Genomic DNA, 19,878 nt, shown 5'->3' with positions numbered 1-19,878 from the left:
ATCTCTGGGGATCCCCGCGTGGGGGAGGTCCGGGGGGAGGGTGGGATCCCTGCGTGCGAGAGGTCCGGGGGCGAACCCCATGCCCACGGGAAGGGTACGGGCGGATGTACCCCCACACGTGGGAGACCCGAGTGGGAGGCTCCTTGCGCCGGAGAGCTCCGGGCGGGCGATCCTCACTCCTGGGGCTGTCCCAGCGTGGGGGGCACCCGCGGGCTCCCCCCGTCCGGGTGGGCTCTGTCAGGGGCGACCTGGTGCGTGAGACCAGGGGTGGGGCGGTGACCCCGCGGAGGGGAATCCCCACGGGGGACGGCGTCGTCGTCGCGCCTTTAACGGGCGGGGGGGGCCGGCGGCGGCGGACGTGCGGTGCCGCCTCCTCCCGCCCTCCCTCCCTTCCTGCCCGCCAGCGCCGCGCAGGCACCGGCTCCGCGCCGCCACCGCTGCCGCTCCCGCTCCGTCCCCGCCCCGCACGGCTCGGCCCGGCCCGGCTCGGCCCGGCCCGCCGCGCCTCACGGTGAGTCCCGCCCGGGCAGCGCTCGGTGCGGCGGGGCCGGGCCGGGGCGCTGGGCCTGCCCGCGGCCTGCCTGCTGAGGGGCGGCTGGCCTAGGCCGCGCTGTGGCCGGGCCCCGGGCGGGCGGGCGGCGCCGGCAGGTGGGCGGCGGGGCGGGCCCAGGGATGCGGCCCCCGCCGACCCTCCCGGGGGGGCTGAGGGCGGGGGTCCCCGGGGAGCGGGAGAGAAGCCGCTCCCACCCGCGGCTGTGGGGCGGTGGGGTGGCTTCTGCTGCCGGCCTCCGGCCGCCGCCGCCCCGGCTGGGCACGGCGGGGGATCGGTGCCTACCCAGCACATCCCCTGTCGCCCTCCCGGGGCCGAGTTAACCGGTAAAAACGGGAAAAAAGAAAATACGGTACATCAGTCGTCTTCCATGGGTCTGCGTCGTTACCTGCTGCCGGAGGCACGAACCTGCGAAGGGGGCTGGGTGAAAATAGAAAATTTCCCGAAATATGATTTTTATAAGAAACCCACGGGAAATTCAGCCCCCCTCCCCCCACCCGGATAAGGTTAGGCGTGAAGCGAATGCTGCAGCGCCCGGGTGGCCCTCGCAAACTTTAATGAAGCGTTGCGCTTGCCTGGCTGGAATAGTCTGGCCCGTTTCGTATTGTGGCAACCACGCACGGTGAAATATACTGCTTTTTCTCGTGTTCGGTTACTTTTGTCAGGGGTATTTGATTTGATTTTTTTTTTTTTTTCTAACTGCCCTTTGGTGGGGTACCGGTCAGGGCTGCGTGCGGCGGCGTTAACCCCGGGGGTGTTAATGTCCCCCCGCCTCTCCTCTGCTCGCAGCTTGTGCCCTTGCTCCAGCCTTCCTCCAGCACACAGGCTGCGAGGGGGGAGCTGTACTGGGGGGGGAGGAAAATTCAGGTGGCAAAGCGACATCTTCTGTATCCAACTCATTTCAATTGATGAAATATTTTAATTAAGCAGGTGGTTATTAAGAATAACATAGCATAGCATCTTTTTGGCGTTAGGCAATGCTAAATGCTGCTTTCTAGTGATGTGTGTACACCTGTGTGCTTTAGGCTTGTCGGTTGATAACCATTTTTATCCCCAAATGCTCTGCTGTGTAGTTTGAGATCGCTGTTAGAAATACTTGAGGATTATTTCTTGCTTTGTGGAAGTGAGTTGTGGAAGAGGGGCTGAGCTGATACTCTGCTGTAGTCCTTTTCTCTTTAAAATGCTCTCTTTTTTTTTCTTCAGTGTTCCATTGCCGCCTCTGTCCAACACCACACATGGTATTTAGTAGACATAACTGACAAGTTCTACTTAACATCTCTCTACATATGACAAGGCAGAAATCCTTCGCAGGAAAGTCTGAACTGATTGCTGCAAAAGCTAAAAGGGGATTCGGTTCCCACGTTCCACCTTCTTCCACTTACTGTTCTTGCCTGTTCTCTCAGAGGATTGCTAATGTCCTCTTGTTTGGTTTGGGCTGGAAGCGTTTCTCTGCCTCGTGGACCTCTTCCCTATAACTGCACTATAATTTCTGTCCGTGAACAGGCTATGCAACTCGCTTTACCACATATTTTTTCTCTTGCCTCATATGCTGATGCTGCTTTCTGCATACTGTGATTAAAATAACTATTGTGTATAACTGCAGCAGGGAAAAGTTGGGGTTTGGATAGAAGCACTAATTCTCTGGTAGAGTTACTACCAAATACCTTTTTTGTTAGTTTTTTTTTTCCACCCCCTGCCCTTCATCTAGCCAGCCTCAAGAAGATGCTTTCTGCTCTTGGAAAGTAGCAGGAGCAGTAGGGTATGAAGAACACAGTTTTTAATTTGATCCTTTATCCACCGCTGTCATAAAACCCCTATTAGAGATAACTTCACCTGAGAACTGCTTTGTTTTTGAAACTTCTTGAAGAAAAGGGAAAGGCTTGCTCAAGCCTGTATAAAACTGCGGTGTTACTCGGTTAGATGTGTAACAGCTTTCCTTTGCATCACCTGCTCTTAGTGTTGGAGATTAGATGGTTATGGCTCAAAAGTGTCTAATCATCGCTTCATCATTTGTACTGTAAACCCACGGTCAACAAAATCCTTCAGAAACTGAAATTCCCCGTGAATTTCAGAGGTGATGGGTTATAGACTAAATACACTTTTGGCCAAGACCCTTAAGCATAAGGACATGTGTTTTATTTTAAGCATCGAACTTGGTTGCTCCTAATCCCTTCCCCTGCTGCTGCCAAGACGCCCACCTCTCAAGTTTAGTTCCCTGATCATACCCCAGTTACGTGCCTGAGTAAATAGCGCGAATAGCCCCTGTGCCCTCCCAGCGGGCTGGGGAAGGAGCGGAAGGCCGAGTGCCAGGAAGAGGGTAGTTCTTCATTCCCACTCCCTGTTCCAAAAGCTGCAGCAGCAAGCAGGCTGATAAGAACCTGAGAGCGGAAGAGAGCCCCCGACCGAGTTTAGTGTCCCCGTTTATAGCACCCGTCCGTGCTGTGGATGCCTTTCATAACGTAACTGCTCCTAAGGTGAAACTTGATCGGTTTATTCTTCACCCCCGTCTCTGCGGGAGAGCTGTCGGAGAGCCTCCTCTAAGTCTTGGAGCAATTGCTGAATTTCCATCCTCATGGTGTTTATGGCTGGTTCTTAATTTGTTTTTTTTCTAGTTTTGCCATTTGTTCTAAATGGTATTTTTCCCTCCCTGATGTAATTCGCAGGAGCAATCGGATCCCCTCTTGACACTTGTTTTGACAGGTTAAACAAGTCAAAGTCTTTAAGTCTCCTTCTGTTGTTCTCTTGTTAATGTTCCCTGGATTTCCTTGTCGGTGAAAACCTTTTGCCTTTACCCATCGAAACCTTTTTAATATACAGGGAATTTTTTGCATCTGTGTCTAGCTCTTAAGCTTCCTGCTCCCTGTTGACAAAACAGCAGGATTGGACTATTTTTAAAAGAATGAATATTTTTCGGGGGCCTACTCGCTGCACTGAGCGCTCAAACTTTTTGACATTCCTTGGGTGATTGTTTTAGGCTAACGAGACAGGGAGTTGCTGGGCTAAATCTGTCCCAGACAAATCACTTCTTGTTAATGACTGTGCATAAACTACAGGGATGATAGATTGGAGAACTACCAGCTCATGACTCTTAGGAATCTGTTTCTCCTCTCATCGTTATGCAAGATGTCCGAGCAAATAAAACACGATGCCTTTTAAAATAAAAGTAGTATTTATTTATGTTTTTAGAAATGTAAAAGCTTCTTCCTGTTTGCATGCCTGAACTACAGCTGGTTGCGGGAGAGGGGATACTTCTGAGCTTTGAAAACTTTCCTGTTCTTGCCAGGATGGAGCGTTGAAGGTAACTTCATACAGTGCGGAGTTGTTGGCGCTTTTTTTCAGGCTGATTCCTGCGGTCTCTGGTTTGGGAACGCATCTGCTGGTGTGGGCACTGCCTGAGAAACTCACATTCCTGCTTTTTTTGCCCCCCTCTGGTGCTTAATGGTGGCTGTTATTTTCAGTGAGTTTGGAGTGGGAGCAGCAGCCCTCGCATCGATAAGCACTGTAGATTGGTCTGGACTCTGCTTCTCCCAGTTGGAGAACTGGTCTTTAGCTGGTGGAGGGGAGAGCAGAGTAGATCCAGGTGCTGCTCTGAGCAGGGAGATGGTATGCAGGCATCTGCAATTCCTGCCATTCCTCTGCAAAGGTTCCCCCCCACCCACCATTTGAGAACTAAAGCAGCATCTGGGCTGGGTTCCCTGTGTTTGAACTCGTCCTCTCGTGGTTGTTGCCACTGCTCGTGTGCAGGAGCGCTGCAGTCTAATTAGATTATGTTAGAATGAATAAGTGAATCTTAATAAATGAGCTTATGGGGGCACTGTCAGGTCAACTTAGACCCTAAATATAGGTACTGGGCAGAGTGCAGACTTACTGCAGTGGCTAGCCGTACAGCAAAATAAAATGGAGATCTCCTGGGAATGCGTAAATTCTGCTGCCTTCCCATCTTGTCGGCCTGGGTGCTCCAGCGTCTTGGTACAAGAATGGCAAAATCCACTCAAATATGGACATTATTTAATTGAATCTTGGTGGGGAGTTGGAAGGGGAAGTCACGGCTGTGGAAACTGTAATAATCTGAGGTGCTAAAGAATGCAAATCTCATGATCCTTGTTAATGCTTCCCACTTAAGGTGATTTTTTTTTTTTTTTTTTAAGGTCTCTTAGATACTGTGGAAAACCAGTAAAAGACATGGTTTCTGTTATGTGTATGCGCATACTCTGGAAAGCTGCTTCTCTGAGGCTTTCTAACACAAAGAATACTGTCTCCTTGCAACTCTATGATGCAAAGTAGTTCAGGAGCTTCAAGCCTTGAATTTTGCTGTGCAATGTGTGGGGGATGGGAGGGAAAGAAGGGCAGGAACTGTAAGGTCTGTGAGTTAATCAGAAGTAAAATGGTTACTTTTATGCAGTTCTTGCTTTGTGCAGTGTTCTTTGTTTTTGTTAGCACTTTGTGTCTACCCTGCTTATCAAAACTCACAGTTCTAAATTCCTGTTACCAAAGAAGAATTAGATGATGTTCCTTCCTCTTTTTCTTTCCACGAAGACTTACTGAGAAGAATAGCACTTTTTTTTTTTTTAAATGAAACCTCATCTTCGCTTGTAGATCACTGGTGCTGCATTATAACTCAGAGAAAGTGTCTGTAGGTCACTAATGTGGGGAAGCTACTGATTTTCTTGCACTAATAATCCCTGTTATAAATAGCCTTGTCCTCTGCTAGCATTAATAGCTCCCTGCTGCTGTCGCTCTCAGGTGTGCAGGATTTTCAATGGTAGTAAAGTATGGAAAGCAGCACTTCTTGCAGACTTTTGCTCTTTTGCGTTGTGCACCCTCCCTCCTGGCTGATCCCGCTGCCCTGGCTGGATCTGCTTGTAGCCAGGCGATCCTGCAAATCACCGCTCTGCTCCAGAACAGCCGGTACGTTGCTAACAGCTCCCCTGCTGCAGGAAACATCTTTAAGCCCTTTTATACTGTAAACCTGAGGAAATAGAGCAAAACCCCTGGCTTCCTTCAAGTTGTAGTTGAATGACTAATTGAGCATCAGGGAGGGCTTTTTCCATCTCAGAAGAGGTGTGTTGATGTTGTATTAATTGAATAGCTAACTGGCGTCCAGCTCGTCGAACATGTGTTGAATGACCCAGGGAAAATAAAGCTTGAGCTCAGAATTACGTGGGTGTCAAAGGCTTTGAAAGCCTGGTATATTTGTGCCCGTGATTCATGGCGCTTCCAAAAACAATCCAGCTCTCATCCTGCAGAGGGGAAGTACGTTGGTGCAGTGTTATAATCTTTAGTTTAGCTGTGTCACCTGCCAGAGCAATATAAACTGAACCTGTGTTATTTTGGGCTCCTTATTCTTCTGCTTTTAAATCCCACTCTCTAAGTGTTTCTTGTAGAAGAAATGCTGGCTTAATTCTGCTTTATGCTCTCCTGCATGGACTGAAAATGGCAAGCAGGCTATTTCATTTCAGGGATGTGAGAAATTTTGGTACGTCTTGTTCCTGTGTGTGATGTGAAAAGGTGTCTTTTGTCTGCCTGCAACTGCACAGGAAGGAAGTTGTTGAGTCCAGGAGATAAAAGCGCTATCTCCTCCGCTGCGCAGTGGGGGCCTGCTCCTTGGCTTGGCAGCATTCTGCTCCCGTCCTGCTGGTAGGAAGGCGGAGGGGAGAGTTTTCATAGGAAAATGTGAGTGGACTTGTAATCTATTTGCAAGTGCGTAGCTGTCAAGGAAGGTGATGACTAAGCTATTGCACAAGGTGCAGCTCTTCAGGGTGTGCACCGGGATTGGACCGGATTGTGACTGATAAGAGAGTCTATAATATCAATCAGCTGGCAATTTTAGTATTACTGGTTTAATCTGACCATTGGCTATGACTACTTTTTTCCTCAGTCCATTTGCTGTGGGGTTTTAAGTTGAAAAGTCCATGCTCAGTGAGTACAAAGGAAAAAAGCCAGTTTATTGGAGGAAGTGAATGGTTCCGGAGCCTCTGGTGCAGAGTGCTGTGTGGCAGGAGTGCTTACAAGATGGCTTGCATTCGGCTCACGTGGATGTCCCTTTGCCAGGTGCCTGTGCCGCTGCCAGGCTCTCGCACAGCGTTGTCCACTTGCCCTGGTGCACAGGCAGGAGTGAGGGTGCTTACCCTCCCATTTAATGGAAGGGAAAGCTGAGGCCAAGCGCCTGCAGTTGAAGATGCCAACAGGTCACCAGCAGAGCCGCTGCCGACGCAGTTCTCTTGGTCCCATTTGTGACCTGGCCCCCAGGGCACGCTGCCCCGGCTTTGCTGGGCCAGCAGTTAGCTGGTGGGTGAGTGGGAAATCACTCTTCTGTGGCGACTGAGGCTGTTCCCGCGTGCCTCTTCCTTTTGGGGTCTCTGCTGCTCCGTGGGTGGGAGGCCAAGCCTGGTCGCAGACAGTGATGTTTCTTCCTGCCTCCCAAACTGGTCTGAAAGCCTGCCATGATGATTAGTGCTGCTTTGTCATTGCTTATGTTGCATGGAGGCATCCCAGTTTGGCTTTTACATAGACATTGCCTTGTTCTTAATGCTGTGCTGTGTGCGGACCTAAAATCCGGTACATGAAACCAGTTGCAGCATCGCTTCTGCCCTTCTCTGTTTCAGCTCCAGGTATACCCAAGAGCAGCACCGCGGCTATAGCAGCTCATGCTCAGTGGATCTTTAACAAGGCATTTTCAAATCTGGGAAGTGATCCGAGTTTAGTGGTGCTGTGCCAGGAAGGGCCCTTTCCCCTGGAGCTAGGCGGGGACTTTTCTGCCTCCTCTAACTTGTCCTCCGGGGAGGCTCGGCACGTCCCTCTCTTGGACCAGGCAGCGTCTGCAGTTCTCAGTGGGGTGTGGTGCTGGGAAGCTGGCAGAAAATGGAGTTTACGGGTGGATGCTGCATCCCGTGTCACACCTCTTGACCTTTGCTTGTGTAAATACCTGTTGGCAGCATGTGCAGCTTCAGCTGTGATGGACTGATAAAGGACTGTGCTGCTTTTTTTTCTCTTCATGCTGCCTTGTTTTGTATTTACAGCAGTGGTGATGGAGGCCCATCAAAGCTCTGCTTCAAGTTCAAACTGACCAAGGAGGAGCTGTTTGCCCTAATGTTTGCTGAGAAGGTCTCTTTGCCAAGCCTGTCCTAGCCTGGACAATGAGAAGCTTTGTCCGGAAGAGAGGCATCTCAAAACCTTGGAAACCACCAAGCTTCAGGGAGGATTTATGGAGGTTGTGTTAGGATTTTACTGGGTTCCCTGGGCTTTCCCACGGCAGCGCGATGGGGTTACTCACAGTTCTCCCTCGTTACCGTCACCTAAGGTCAATTCCATATCTACAGCCTGTGCTACACTACTGTTAGGATTGGGTTGCATGCTAAATTTAGTAAACTTCTTTACAGCTTAGTGCATGTGTGTATGTAAAACCAGATTTTTAAAGTAGTTTTTAATGGATTAGAGCCTAGTTGAAGATGCACAACAAAGCTAGGCTTTCTCTGCACAGGTGGAAGTATACCAGACCAGTTGTGGGAGGAACAGGTACGCTTCTTCTCCACCTCAGTATACTTCAGCACATGGATTTAGTGAGGTGCGGAGTGCCGTGGGAGGGAGGGTTGCTGAGGCACAATTACAACTTGCGTAACGTGGTCTGCAGTCTGAGGAGGCATGTGAAAAGTACTAGCAAAGGGGTTGGGTTTCAGAAGTTTTAAAGGCTTGTGAAAATTCTTGGTCAGATGTTTCCATTACTAGCCTGCCTTTTCAGCCCCCCACCGTCGATCTCCCAGTTTCTACCTCTTTCCCATGTTGTTTGTGTGCCAAAAGAAGAATATATTGGTTTCAGGTCCAGTGTACCGCTTTCTAAGTAGGTTTCTTAATCCCCACTCCCCATTATGGGCTACTGGAGTAATAGTTTGAGGTGTAACCAAAGTTGGACGCAAGTAAGTTTAGATCTGTGTGGTTGTGGTGAAGTGTTTTGTTCAATCCTTGCAAGCTGAAGAAGGAGCAGATTGTGGGGCAGCAAAGCAAGGAGAGTGAGAACCCAGAGAAGCATGACAGAAATGACCTCAATTACTCTGCATTTCTGTTGCTGAGCATTTTTAGGCCATTTTAACAACCTGGTCTGTTTTCGAGTTCAGATCATTGCTGTACTGATCAGTAAAGCTGCGCGCGTTGGGGTGGGTGTGCGTGCATGTGTTATGAGGCTGTTTTTGGGGGAGAACTCTGGGATGTTGGGTTATTGACTTGAACTCAAAATTCTGCAAGCAGCAAAATACATATTTGAAGTCCTTTTAGGAAACTCCTACAAGCTTGGTCCTTATGGTTACTAGTGGAGAAAACCAGGAAACCCTTGCAGGTGCATTTTAAGCACATCTTTTGGGGGGGTTCTTGTGTATTCTTGTCCAACTCTCAACATTATACTGTATCTGGGGTTTGGCAGTGAACTAGATTGTGGAACTGGGACAAGTACGGCTGAGGAGTGTTGCAGGGTCTGCTGGGCTGCTGCTGCTCAGAGAGACATCAGCAAGCCTCAGCATCGCTCACTTGGGGAATCAACAGCCATGTGAGTAAGGTGTTAAAAGAAAGCTTCTTCACCACTTGGTCCAGGTTTAAGTCAAGTGTGTTAAGCAAGTCTGTGGAGGAGCTGCAGCCTTTTCCCTGGTGTTGGAGGGGAGATTAGTCTCCCACTCTGGGTATTTACGACAAGATGCAAGTATTACCTTGGAGTCTGCTGAAATACTGTGCTGGTTCCTGAGTGCGTGTGACCTTAAGCTGCCTGCCCAGATCCTAGAGGCTCCATGTGCTAAAATGACACTAACTGTATCATTTCTGTATGAGTGTCTTCAGCAGACTGTTAAATGAAACACAGAGGGGTTGACAAGGTGAAAAGAAACCTTATGGAGAGGAGCGTGTGGTGCTACTGTTCAGGAGCACATATCCTTGGTGTGGGATTTGAAAGGATGGTATCTTGGTAGAGCTATAGCCACTGAGGTCCCTGTCATGGTGCAGGTGGTGTTTTGGGTAGATGATGAGGTGAACTCTTAGTGCTGCCCTCGATGAATGGGCTCTGTGTGGTGTCTCAAAGGAGAGTGGAGAGGGACTGTAACACTTCATTTAAAAGTACAACATGAAGTTTAAGAAATTGCTGCTCAACTGTAATTGCTTCCCTACTGAGACAGTGGAGTTAAAAGTTCCAGCTCCCAATGGGATTTATACTTTGAAATACACTGGGGTGACTTGCACAGTGCCAGTGCTGTAGGGCTTGCTTCTAAAGCCTCTTTTGTTTCTTAACCATTTTGAAACTTTATTTCTAAGAGTATCGACAGCATCGTGTTCTGCAGCATAGGGGAGCTGGCTTGGATATAGAAGTGCTATCTTTATGCCTGTATGATAACATACTTTTAGGATAAATGTTGAAGGATAGCTTTGCTATGGAGCAGTTAAACTAATTCATACCTGCTGTGGAAGTCTTGGTGATGGGAGTCTGTTCAGCCTTCACCTGGTGCAAATATGTGCTGGAGCAGAGAGTCAAAATATCAGTGTTTTAGGAAACCCATCATCATCAGAAGCTTCTGTGGTCCAAATTTAGTCCTGAATGTACCTCTATGCATTCTCTGTCTTCCAAGGGTTTTATAAATACAGCATGAGCAATGTTTTAATCTGGCAAATGATTTTTTAAAATTGAATACACAGTTGTACTAAAATCCAACCTTCTTGCAGGTGTTGTTCCAAAGGTGACTATAGAATAAAACTCAATGACCGCTACTAGCAAAGGGGCGGTAGCTGCCTCTTGTGTCAGTTAAAACATGTTCCCTGCAGCCCTGGGGCTCTGATTCACCTCTGTAGCTAAGTGTTGGGAGCAGTGAGTAGGAGTCTGCTGCTGTATGCCAAAATATGGCCCCCATGCTCTATACAGAGGCTGTAGATTCACCATTACAGCATTGAGCACTTCGTTAGGTTGACCATTGAGAGCTCCCCCCCTCCCCTTGCAGTCGAAATGGATTTGTGGCCTGTTACTACCCATTTGTTCCTATGCCTGCGTTGTCCTCTGGCTTGAACCCCACCGTGCAAGGAATGAGCTGGAGGAAGCCCATCTGTTGGGTATGGCCCCTGTTTGCTTGGCTGTAGTTCAGAGCAGCGTAGCTGTACGTGCACAGAGGGAAGCAAGGGTAGCAAGTAATGCCTGCTCCAGCCCAGCATTTTGGGTTTTCCCCTTTTTTTTGTGTCTTTCTGAACCACAACTGTGGTATCAGTATTAAAGGCAAAAATAGGCATGCTGATGCAGTGCTTACCCAGCTGTGTAGGCTGAAGAGGAGGTAATTCCAGCCTGGGGAGACTCATAGTACTCGCACTTCCTAAGCCCTAGTTTGGTAGTTGTGCTGTGAGTGTTCATGATAAATCTATTTATGATGCTTCTGCCAACTTACAGGAACTTTGACTTCTATATGTTGAGTCTGCATTCCTCGTATTGTCTAGCCTGAAGTTGCCCTTTTAAAATCTCAGGGTTGAGAACTAACTGCATATCCTTGGGTTTTAAACTTTTAGCATACCTGAAAACTTATTACTACTCCATGAACTTTAATTGTTTAACTGATGGATACTTTTTCCACCTTTTTTTTCCCCACTGTACTCTATGTGGTGAGCAGGGAGAAAAATCTTGCCTGTTGATTTCATCTCCCTTTCCAGTTGAACAATTATCAAGATTTAGGCTGATAATGGGGTACAGTAATCTTCTTTCAAATGCTGCTTTCTGATTAGCTAGGCCTGTGTCACATTTACAGTAACTTTGATGCAGCAATCACACATTGTTTCCCTTTAGAGAAAACTGAAATCACTCCACTGCTTAGGCATAATGTGTGGGGTAAATGTATCTTAAAACTTCAGGTAGTTAGAGGAGACCACATGAAAGCAGTAGATCTGATAAGATTCACAATCACTTAAAAGTTCTGATTTCCCTCTGAGTTAACAACTCTCCTTTAACTTGCAGCCTGTTTCCAATGGAGGTCAACCTCATTTTCCTCTAGGAATTCAAACAGATGAGAGCGCATCTGTCTGCTTCTCCTTTTGTCCATTGCTGTTTAACAATAGGATTGTTGAGTCACCGAGAGGTTAACGAAGCACACTTTTTTTTTTTCTGTCAGTGGTCCAATCTCTTTGTATAGTTGTCAAACAGCACACTGGGCAGAAACAATGGGAAAATCTTGTTGGTGGCATCACCGGGGTTGTCATTTTGCAATACCAGGGTAAAGGCTTGCTTAAGCTTCAGGCTTTTACCTGTGTTCCGGGTGGCTGCTAACAAATCCCTCTGCAAGAGTGTTAAATACTGGTTTCTCCGCATCTTTTGCGTTCAGCAGTGTTGGAACTATGGGAATCCGAACGAAGACGGTTCAGCAGTAGCTTCCCATTTAGTATTTAAAATGGTTTTGTTATAATGAGCCTTTTGGGGTTCGGCATTAGGAAAAGGGTGAATTGTAGCCCTTAATTATGAAGCACGGGAAGAATTGCAGCCGGACAGACAGGCAGCGGTCCAGCTCCTCTCTTACTGGCCGAGCAATGCTTTTGTGCTGTGCCATCCCACTGCACAAATGACCGTAGCAGGCTGTTGCTAGATTGATTGGTTTTGATCTCTTAGGAAGGCATTTGAAAGCTCTAATTTTGGGTTTGTCACAGTAGTCCTTCACGCTTCTGCCCTGTTGCTCTGAGCAAATCTGTTACTGTGGCTGCCCCAAAGAGCTTCCCGTGGGGGGAGCCCGGGATTAAAAACCAGTTATTAAATGCAATTGTACTGGGACGTTAGTGGCTTGGCTTGTTTAGGTGCTGTGGCAAAAAAAATTGCAAGAAAAACTTTGAAGGCACAGTGTTTTGCTGGCAGCCCAGCCCCTTTGCATGTGCAAGGGATGGAGAGCTTTGAGTAGTTTGGGGGAATTAACCTTGGGAAGGTGTGGGATGGGGTGGTGCTCTGTGGCACGTGGGTGAGTTGTGACTTGCTGGATGCCACCTGGGGCAGGGAGAGAGTCTTCTTCCCATATTTCTTATCAGCCCGTGGGTGAGGGCATCCCTTGCTCAGCAGAGCTGGGCGGTGGTGGGACTTGCAGGAGTGCCCGCTGGTGGCAGCGCTCCTGGAAGCTCACCAAGAATCTCACCTTTTCCCTCTGGAGCGCCTCTCTAGGCTGGGTTTCTCCTAGAGTTCAAGTCAAAGTGCACCCGATATCACTGAGATGTTTGCTGTTTGCCCCAGCCGTGCCTCCTTTCCAGGCATGTTGTTAGGCAAAAGTCATCGTTAGCCAACTCACAAACAGCACTTGCACCGCGGCGCAGAGCTTCCAGCAGAGCTTGTGGTGGGAAATGGAAAATACAGAACTCATCTCTGGAACAAAACTCTACTTTTTTTTTTTCCTCTCCTGGGAGCTGCTGAGCCTCCGTGGCGGCTGGTGTGCACAAGGCAGTGCCTTCTCCTGTTTGGGATGTTAAAAATACCCGCTACGATTTTCCTGTTCCACATACCAAAATATATTAATGTGCTGCTGCTTCGATTAGTCATTTCTTCTCCCTTTGTTCCTTTCGCAACAGGGTAAAGGACTGCGGGTGCATACTTCAGTAAAATCTTGTATAGTTTAAAAAGTCTGAAGCTAAATAGATTCCTCTGGGTTAATACCTGTCTTTGGCAGAAGATGACTTCTGTTCTCATCCATTAAATACACATTTGAAAATAAGTCTGGATAAAGTCACTTTTACGGTACTCATACTAAGAATATCTTTGCAGCCTGACTTATTTTTTTAGGGGAAAGAAATTGTATTGTGAATCAGGTTAATAGTCCTACCATGAATTTAACAAGTTTTGCAGGAAAACTTAGGTGATACATTGCTATAGGAAAATTGCCGAATTCTCTCATTTATTTCAAGGTTGTCTTCCTCCTGTGCTGTCGCCTCCGTGCATGCATTCTCCCCCTTCCCCGAGTTCCTGACCTCATTCAACGTGGGTGGAAACTTGGTGAAAGCACCAGTGTGACAGTGTTAGGCTGTATGTGGCGGTACGTGGCTCCGTTGTGGGATAGCTTTGGCAGTCTGCACCGTTGGGGTGTGGAGGTACAAAGGTTAATAAATTCAGCTATATGAACCTGCTCCGAGTGACTTGCTAACCCTTCAAGGCTGGGTATTTTTTGCTTCTCTGTTGCTGCTGCTGCTTTGGCAAGAAATTTGGAGGAAAGCTTTTAGCACCGGGTGGTCTGGAGATCCACAGAACAAGTGGTAGGTTTAAAACTTTCATGTGGGTCTGGAGAAATTGAAGCGAGTAGGCTAAAATACCGTCTGACTGATATGGTGAAGGGCAAAATTGAGTAAAAAATATGGAGAATTGAGCAATTAAGATGGACCTACGTATGTGCAAACTTCAGAAACACGTCCCCTAAACAAAATGCCATCCTCGTTAGCAATCTGTCGTGGTTTTCCTGTCGTTCAGGCGCTGAGGACATCTGCTTTGCCCTGGATTCAAAGCGAAGGACATCTTGTGCCTGCCCAGGGAGGTGAGGCATGGGCAGCGGCACTGCTTCTGCCAGGCAGCCTGAGGAAAAAGTGTTGGTAGGGCTGTGGGAGGCTCGGAGGGAGGTAATTACCTCTTCTGGGATGCTTAGGTAGATAATACACTTGGGTCTTTTCCTTTTCTATTTGCAGCTCTTGTATATAAAAACCTGGGTGTTGGTTTTCTTTTTTAATGAGCATTAGCCTCCCAGTTCTTGGATGCCATTCATACTTTTGCAGCAATCTGCTATGGCAAAAACAGAAGCTGGACCGAAGGCCTTTTCTTCCTTTGTTTCTGTCTCCTCTTATTTTACATTTATTTTTTAAAATATAAACAACACTACATAATACAGGAATGTATATTTAGTTATATTTATATACCGGGAAAGGAAAAAGGATTCATTCCAGCTGTTTCTTCTGTGCAGATTGCTGTGAAGGTATGAGAGGAATTTGAGTACTGAGAAGCTACTGCTCGTACCTGCTTTCCTCTATCCTTCCATGCTTCCAGAGATGGAATTGGATGTAAAGAGATGAAGGGCCTGTAGCAGCCTGAAACTTCTCAAGAGATGATCTTCAAATATTTTTGTATTTGGAATTTGAGGCTCTGCCTGGTTTGTCACCAGAGGGGGGTTAGCTGTGTAATTGCTGTGAGTGCTCTAGGGCTCATTTTAATAAAGTTAAAATAATAGAGCATGGCAAAGGTAGGTGCAGAAGTCTTAGAATAAATATACTTATGCTACTGCAACTCATTCCTGTGTCAGAAGAGGATTAAGCTGGGTTGGAGTAAGATAGCCTGACACCCTCACAGCTGAGACCCTTCACCTGCCTTGGTTTGGCAGAGCCAAGTTTGGGAGTGATGCTGCATAGGGTTATGTCAGCAAATGGAGCAGGGGATAAGATGGGTGAAGAGCAGCTTTGTGGCCCCAGCCGAAGGACATGCAAACAGTTGTGCTGGTAACGCGAAATGCCTGTGCCCTGGGAAATGGTGTCGTGCTAGCCAAGAGAGCCCTGGCAAAAGCCTGAGCAAACCCAGCCGGGCTGTGCAGCGTTTGGCATCAGGGCTATCGTGTGGTATCTGCCCCCCCATTTTGGGGGACAATAGCTGCACTCTGAGGCTTTCTGTGAATCCGAGGTGAAGATTATACTGTGAATATATATTTATACAATAGACCACAACAGATGTCAAAAGGCCTTTGTGGAGGTGCATAGTGGCTTTGAACTTGTGTAAGTGGCTTTTGTGTGTGGTAAACCCGAGCTGCTATGGACTGTCACATCAACTTGGCTTGCACAAACCTGTTAACTTTCCAGGCAGCTAATAAGAATAACAAAACAGGCATGGCCCGATCCCTCCCTCCTGTCCAGGTGCTGGGCACAAACAGATTTCAGGTGTGGTTGTGTGTGTTTAATGCTTCTGTCTGGCTGACCCAAGAGTCCTGGCTTAAATCTGCACCTGGTGCCTGCTGCTGGGCAGGTTTGTGTTTTAGGAGACCCCTTGGTACTCAAAAACCACATGACATATAGAACTGCTGCTCAGACTGGTAATCTAAACTCAGCTTTGGCCATTAATCTGCTAGCTTTGTCTTTTATTAATGCAGGATTACATACTAAAAATATGGCCTTGGCAAAAACCCAAGTTCTAGCATTGCCTGCAAAGCGAGAACTAACGAGTTAATCGATGTTGGGTTTATTGCAATGTATTATTATACCTTGAGCTAACTGGCAGAAGCTGCGCGTTGCAATGCGGCTGGGCAGCACTGTGGTGAGAACAGCGAAGGTTGTTTTTAATCAAGTCTGTATGTTGAGACTGTACATGAGAAATAAACTTAATTCTCTTCTAGAATGTGGCTAAAAGTTGCAGCTGCCTTGGTGGCTGGGTCTGTTGGCTCGGTCTGGCAGCTTTGGAGGAGAAGTGAGACTTGACTGCTGCTGGGCTTGCAGAGGCAGTGCCTATCTGAGCAGCTGTACTGACATCTTGCCTTGCCTGAACATCGGCAGGGTTGTTCATGCTGGTGCATTTGTATGGCTACTTGTGCAGCCTTTTTTGCTGTTGAGCTACGCCTTCCGATGTAACGCATGTGATGGGAAGTAACAGATGTAACGGGGGATCCTTCTGGCTGTTTGGAGCTGCTGTGCGAGTGAATGAGTGACCTTGGCTACTATTGCTGCCCGCTTGGGATGCGAGCAAAACCGCAAGCTGAGAAAATCGTTGTGTCTGTTCAACCTTTAGTTTAGATTTTGCTGCTCTTTGGTCCTTTGAGAGGCTGAGAAAATGCAGTGAGTGGTTTGTTTTTTTTTTTCTCCCCTCATGTTTTGAGAAGTGTCATTTCCCAGTTCCCCAGAAGTGAGTGGTGATTGAAGAGCAAGTTTCAGATCTGGTCTCTGCGTGCAAGGAGAGTAGGGAAGGGGAAACGCTTACTCAGAAGACTGTGAGCTTGCTGCTCGGGTGTTTAAATGCCCACACTGCCTTCACTGTGGTGTGGGCAGAGAACATCTACACTTGAGCATGTGAAGGAAGGAGCTGGGGAAGCCTCAGGGACTCCCTGGAAATAGCAATGGGAAGATGGAGACTTGCTGAGTAATGCCCAGAGTCCCCTCAGGGCACGGTCCTTTCCCACTGAAAGAAAGAAACCTGTGATCCTTTACAGGCACTTTGGAAGAAGGTAAAGATAATTTGTTATCTTCTGACTTTGGAGATAATAGATGTGTGCTAGAAGTTAGTGATTTTAAGGGAAAACTTGCCTTAGTTTTTGTTTCTGGAGTCTGGTGGGGCTGAGGACACTTTCCTCTGGCCCTGGTGGCTGCTGGTTTTTATCCCAAATAACACACCCTCGCAAATGTAAGAAATGTTTTGGTTTCCTAAGACTTTTCAGTCCTGAACAGTATCAGTACCTTAGTGCTCATGCTTTGGCAAGCCCCGTCGGTTGCTGGTGGGAAGGGGTCTGTGCAGTTTCGGGGTATTCGGCCAAGCTGCTGGGCTGGAGGGCAGAGGGTGGTTTTCCAACCCATTCCTCGCCCCCTGCCAGCAACCGCTGTGCATGCTTTTATGCCTGGATAAACGTGAGGTTGCTCGTTCTACCTTCCCTGCTGCTAATTCCAACTCTGGGCTTTATCCCGCAGCCCAGGTGGTTTCAGGGCGTCAGCTGCCGCATGGTGAATCCCTGCCCTGCCTTATCTTGTATGAACTTGCCTGGACGGCTGGCCTGTGGTGGAAACCTGCCGCGCGCTCCCGGCAAACCCTTGCAGGAGGTACCCGGGTGCTCACCGCTGCTGGTGCTTGGACGAAAGCAAGGTCATCTGCCAGGTAGTGGTGGCAACGTCGCGTAGCTATCTTGTGCTCCTGGCTTGCTCTCAGCACTGCTGCTGCATTTTATCAGGTGTTGGTTTTAAAGGCGTGTTTACAAAAAATAAAAAAAACAACCAAAAACCCACCCTGGAAAGTGAAGGCTTTTGTTGAAGCAAAGCTACTCTTCTCTGGCATTTAATAAACAGTGTGTCTGTGTTAACTAACATCAAGCAACTGAGAGCAGACAGAGCCCAACAGATGGTACAAACAACGGCATGTTTGGAATGGAAAATATTTACCTAGAGGGTATTTGAAGCACCGAGACTGCTATGCAAATGGCTTAATTGTATCAGTGTAATCAAGTGAAGAAGGGCAAGACTTATTGACAAGTCTCATTCTCTTCTTGCTGTTAGCGGTTTGTAGGGGGTGTCAAGCACTGTGGAGCTTCACTTGAGCAGGTCTCCTTCCCAGAGAAGAGTAACTTTAATACGTGAATGGCTCAGTCTGTTATTTTGAGTGTCTACAGTTTTCTTCTGTTGCTGCACAAATCATGCTGTCAGGGCAAATATTAAAATGAAGGAAACTTGGAGCTTGAATTGCTGTTTATTACGCTTCCCCTGCCAGTCTTAGTTTTGAGAGAACTTCTGTAAACAGGACATGGAAATATAGCTATAAAAGTAGAGTTTAAAAAGAATACAAAAAAAGTAGGTTAAATTTTTGCCGTTTGGGTCAAAATTGGCAGGGCCATTTAGATTTACAGCTTTTCTAGGTAGTGGGTGCTTCATGCGCACCTCTTATTTGTGCAAATTTAAGTGACCTTAAATTTAAGATGATGGCTTGTGATTTTGCTGGGAGCTGTGCCTCTTTCCTTACGTAGGTGGCAGGTGAGATTGATGCATAATCTTATTTTCCTGTCTTAAAACCAGTGCTCAGGTGTAGTTGGCTTCTCATCGGTGTTCACTGGGCAGTGTGATTTTTGGGAATGGGAACCCTTGAGTGGGAAGGCTGAGGAGGACGTTGAGTCATTGCAAGGGCTCCCTTCGTTCCCAGTGTTGCTCACCTGCTGAAGTTAGCCAGGTGTTCATGAACTTGCTCAAGTTTGATGGACTGAAATCCCTGCCTTCTCTGACAGCTTGGCGTTCACTCTGCTGCTTTTTGTGTCTCCTCTTGGAGTGTGAAGATCACGTCTTACGGTTTTTTCAGCGACACATAGGGCTGCTTAAAACCCCAAAACTAAACCAACCTAAGTTCTAACTCTGCAGTTTTTTCTTATACTGTAGCAATGCTGATGTTAAATGAACTGCCTTTAGGTTTTTCCAGCAGTCCTCCTTCCTAGAGCTTAAGCCCAGCAGTGCTTTAGTTAATGCTTGTGAACAAAGTCACAGAGCTGGTTGCTCCCACTGTATGGATGAGGAATAGGCGTGGAGTGGCTGAACATCTTGTTTAACACTAAATTTTCACCTGTGGCAGATCTGGGTTTAGTTTCCTTGTCCAGCCCAAGCTGCTGGGCGTCCTCTCCTGAAGAGCTCTGGGGGAAGTTGAGCTTGGGAGTGAAGCTGTTTTCAAGAGGATCTTCTTTGCAGCTGGCTGATACGGAGTGTGTTGCTAACTGTGTGCAGGTTGAGGGGGAAAAAATAGTATGCTCTGTTTGAGGAGTTTGTTGAATACGGATATTCCTAAGAGTTCTTGCTGTGCTCCTAGTGACTGTTGAATGTGAGGCCTTTCTTTTAGTCTGCTTGCCAGCTTGAAAATCCCCAGGGAGAATACCCCAATTAAAGAAGCTGTTGCCTTACCTAAATCGTACGTGGTATCTCTTAAACTGCTTAGTGCTGAAAAAAAAAATTACCTTGATACCTATATTTTCCCCCTTTAACATCAGTTTTTCAAAGAGGCACAAATCCCTGCAGATTACTTGCATCTTGGGACCGAAGCATTTATAGAAGCCATGCTTCTAACGTGCTGGGGCTCAGCTATGAGTGACTCATTAGCCAGATGGAGCTATAATTTATTTGTCTTCTCAAGTAAGCTAATTCCCTGGACCTAAACTGAATGAATATCCCGTGAAATGTGGTGTCTGCAGGGTGAAACTTGAGATTTCAATGCAAAAAGCAAAGGGGTGTTACAAAATCCAGGGCAGCGTTAACTAGCAGAGGAAGTCAGGTGCAAGCAGTAATACTGCACTGGAGTTCAGAAATAGTTATTTTCTGTGGCGCAGGCTCTGTTTACGGGAACAAAAGTGCAATTCTTTTGTTAAATGCAGGATGGGAACAGTAACAGAGTGTGCGCGCTGCCTGGGACAGATGTGGTTTGTTCCCCTTTTTCAGAATGACTAAAGGGATGTTGTGGGTTCTTGAATTTATGAACGAGACGGGAGCGTGTCTGCAACTGGGGAGCCTGGCATGGGCGCTGGGCAGCTGGGCTCTAGGAAACGTGCCTGCTAAAATCAGGTTAAATATCAAATATGGATGAAAGGTGAGTATTTAACCAACTACCTTGAAATTTAAAAGTAGCTAAAGTCGCCGTGCCTCTTGGCGGTAGTGAGGGGGTGTGTACG

At 47.5% G+C, this 19,878-nt stretch overlaps 1 protein-coding gene across 14 annotated transcripts in view; it reads left to right on the top strand.

Annotated features, from left to right (window-relative positions):
• The first annotated feature begins 391 nt into the window (after nt 1–391).
• KTN1 (kinectin 1) overlaps nt 392–19,878 on the top strand; it is a 76,625-nt gene continuing 57,138 nt past the window's right edge. For 13 of the 14 annotated variants that reach the window (XM_075104261.1, XM_075104262.1, XM_075104258.1 and 10 more), the window contains exon 1: nt 392–511. The gene's annotated coding sequence lies outside the window, so the exon portion shown is untranslated. Of the gene's footprint in view, nt 512–16,428; nt 17,343–19,878 lie in introns of those variants that run through there. The other variant, XM_075104253.1, reaches the window with a different exon arrangement.

This window comes from Phalacrocorax aristotelis, chromosome 9, assembly GCF_949628215.1.
Source record: "Phalacrocorax aristotelis chromosome 9, bGulAri2.1, whole genome shotgun sequence".
NCBI lineage: Eukaryota > Metazoa > Chordata > Aves > Suliformes > Phalacrocoracidae > Phalacrocorax > Phalacrocorax aristotelis.
The sequence above is the reverse complement of the archived record's forward strand: the minus strand, read 5'-3'. Positions and strand labels throughout refer to the sequence as shown.